This window comes from Branchiostoma floridae, chromosome 19 (assembly GCF_000003815.2).
Source record: "Branchiostoma floridae strain S238N-H82 chromosome 19, Bfl_VNyyK, whole genome shotgun sequence".
NCBI classification, from domain to species: domain Eukaryota; kingdom Metazoa; phylum Chordata; class Leptocardii; order Amphioxiformes; family Branchiostomatidae; genus Branchiostoma; species Branchiostoma floridae.
The window spans coordinates 5,645,253-5,648,354 of record NC_049997.1 but is presented as its reverse complement, the minus strand read 5'-3'; the positions used below and the strand labels follow the sequence as shown (position 1 = coordinate 5,648,354).

General features: G+C 39.3%; 1 protein-coding gene across 1 annotated transcript in view; it reads right to left on the bottom strand.

The window, feature by feature from the left end:
- Positions 1-3,102, bottom strand: part of LOC118407122 (potassium voltage-gated channel subfamily KQT member 1-like) — a 158,033-nt gene that overhangs the window by 134,253 nt on the left and 20,678 nt on the right. The window lies entirely within an intron of this gene.

Sequence of the window (3,102 nt, the reverse complement as noted above, 5' to 3'; positions counted from 1 at the left end):
GTCATCTCAACATACTGCGTTATTCTAAATACATTGTTGTATCACAAACCTTAAAGCTATGTTGATTGGAACATATGGATGACATCCTCTGGGAAGCCTAAAACTGATGCGAACTTAAGGCTCTAAGGTGAACTAATATGAACAATCGCTATTGTTGTTTATATCCAGGTTATTCGACGACTGGTGCCTACCAGGATGTCAGTAGATTGGATTAAAAATCTATATTTAAATTAGCAGATCAAAATACTGGTTAATATGTAAATCAATAGTTTGCCAAACACCTGCTTTTTGCCCTACCACTGCGTCACCGTGACATCATCGCGATTGCTCGTATACATGTAGCATCACTTCCTTCCTGCCAGCCTGCAGGAACAACCTTGGAAAGGGGCATAAGCCAACCTCTGCATCCTGCCAGTCTTTGATCACAACTACATGTACCTTGTATACGTGACTATCCTTTCTTTTTTTCTTTTAACTTAATGGTCACCATGTAAAGACCTAAAGGCCACTCAAGACTATGGGTTACATTGTAACTGTAACAGCATCTCTTCGCCCTATATGTCAGAAACATTAGATTGAGACCAGCTCAATTGCTCACTATGAGTGAGGACTGACCAAATAGGCAAAGCAGGGGTTACGAGAGATTCCCTACCCCATTTTGGCCAGAATGGTTTGATCCGGTTACACCGCACCATCGCACATGTGGCGGGTTCTTTAACGTGCTTGGGGTGTTGCTCTCCCCAAACACGGGACCTCCATTTAACATCCTATCCGAGGGACGGCCCTAGCCGAAGCTAGGCACTCATTTTCACCTGAGTAAAGTGAGGAAAGTCATGTAAAGTGCCTTTCCCAAGGGCACAAGATCGGTAACATGGCAGCCGGATTCGAACCCTATCATTTTAGTTTACAACATTTAAATAACTACAGACAGACACCAGAACAAACAAATATCACACTGAAAACAATAATTATATATTATATATTCGGGCAGGGTAAAAATTCTGAAAATAGCTCAATCTATATGCGTACTATTCTATATCAATTTTAGATTTACACAAAATATCTTAAGGCAATCTCAAGCTTGAGTCAAAGGAAAACTTCAAATTCCATATATCGCTGTCTACATTCAGAAAAAGATTGCATATGGCCAGAGATATTACACAACATTAGAGATGCCATAACATAAAGGGTAGCTTTGGTATGACTTATGATAGTCTTGACACTTCAGTGTGGAGCGTACCCATCTTCTGTAAGTATACCATACATACATACCATGGGAGACACTGCCTTAGGGCTTGTGAAATGCCAGTACTAACATCGCACGATAAATCATAGCAATGCTGAAGTCTATCTCACCATTCCTCATGGGTATAGCTTGGATTCACAGACTCACTGCAGTAAGGCATGATATACATTTTTTTTCATTCATGGACAGTTGTAGGAAATATTCAATCCCTGCTCAGGATAATTTTTTACCTGCATGTCTCATTCAAAAAATCCCATGTTGACGGCACAAGTGGCAAATGCAAGCCAAGACTTGTTATATTTACCTGGTAGGCAATACATAATGTTTTGCTGGTGCGTTCTATTTTCTTTTTCTTTACTGACTTCTGTCATCTAAGCTAAGCATTAGGTTAAATATTAGCGGTTGTTGCAAATACTTGCAACTATGCCAATCTAAATCATTTAGTTTGTAAAATATTGCTTTCATTTATGGTTCAGAGAAAAATATAGAAAGATATACAATACTGTCAAATGTACATTGTAATGACGTCCCTTTGCTTGCATTTTCAATATTGATTAATACTATGACAGATCTGTCATCCAAAATAATAAGGCCCACAGGGTTTTCTATATGTCTTTCTGTTTTTAAACACAATCCATTATTATACATGTATATAGACATATGGTTTGTGTGCCGCAAGCGCCTATAACCGAGATAGGGGATTGCTCCAAACAAAATAGCATTGCATGAGTGTAACACACGAAACCCAGAAGTAAGGGGCGTCAGCCTTTTTTGTGGGTTTCAGTTTGGAGGTCAGGGGTCAAACTCTGTAACTTGCGTGTAAAGAAACTCTGTATCTGGTTCAAACTTGGGGAAAGATGTGCTATAAAACTGCTTGGCATCTATAGATATTTCAGAACTTAGAAAAACAGGGTTTAACAACTTTTCCAAAATTCACTTGTCTTCTCTGGCAAGTACATGAAAAATTCAATTGCCCGAACCAACTTTTCATTAGGCTATTAAGAGAATACCACGCAGTGAATCGCAAAATACTTGAGGTTACAGCCCTTATGCCATGGGGAATTCCAACACATGGCTGGGCTGAAACTTTGGTCGAAACAGATGTAGTGTACACTTTTTATGTCACATGGAGTTACATGTATGAATATCATTATGATAAGAAACAGGGAAAACTATTTTAAGCCATCATAATAGCTACGGCCGCGTGGCGCGTTGGTACACCCGATCCCTCGATCTCGGAAGTTAAGCAACGCGCGGTCCGGACGTCCGGATTGCTGTAGCCTCACGAAGCTTTCCACGAAATCGTCTTCCAGGAGGGACGTAAAACGGGGGTCCCGTGCTCGAGGAGGTGCCTCGACCACGTTAAACAGCCTCATTACCCTCACTTTGGGTACCTACTGGCTGCAAGATATACCTGATATTATTATTATTATTATTATAATGATATCTATACAGTCCTGTACTTAATATGCAAGCAGTGTGTAGCACAGTTAATAGGTTGGGGGAGGAGCTATGATCATTTTTTATAACATATAAATTACCTTATGGAAAATAACTCCACCCCATGACCTTTAGTACATTTGATTAATTATACATCATATATACAAGGAATAATGACCAATTCTTTTTGTGCCCTTGGGAAAGGCACTTAACACCTATATTCTCACTCGACTCGGTGAAAATGTGTACCTCAAGCTTTAGTTAGGAAGATCCTCTCACAAGATAAAGGCCTTGTTTTGAGAAGAGCTACACCTTGAGCATGTTAGTTTTTTTTCTTTTAAACTTAAAAGTTAAAAAAAAAAAACATCATTATAACACTCTTGACGAAAAAAGAAGGGGTCTTTACTGGTGTGAGT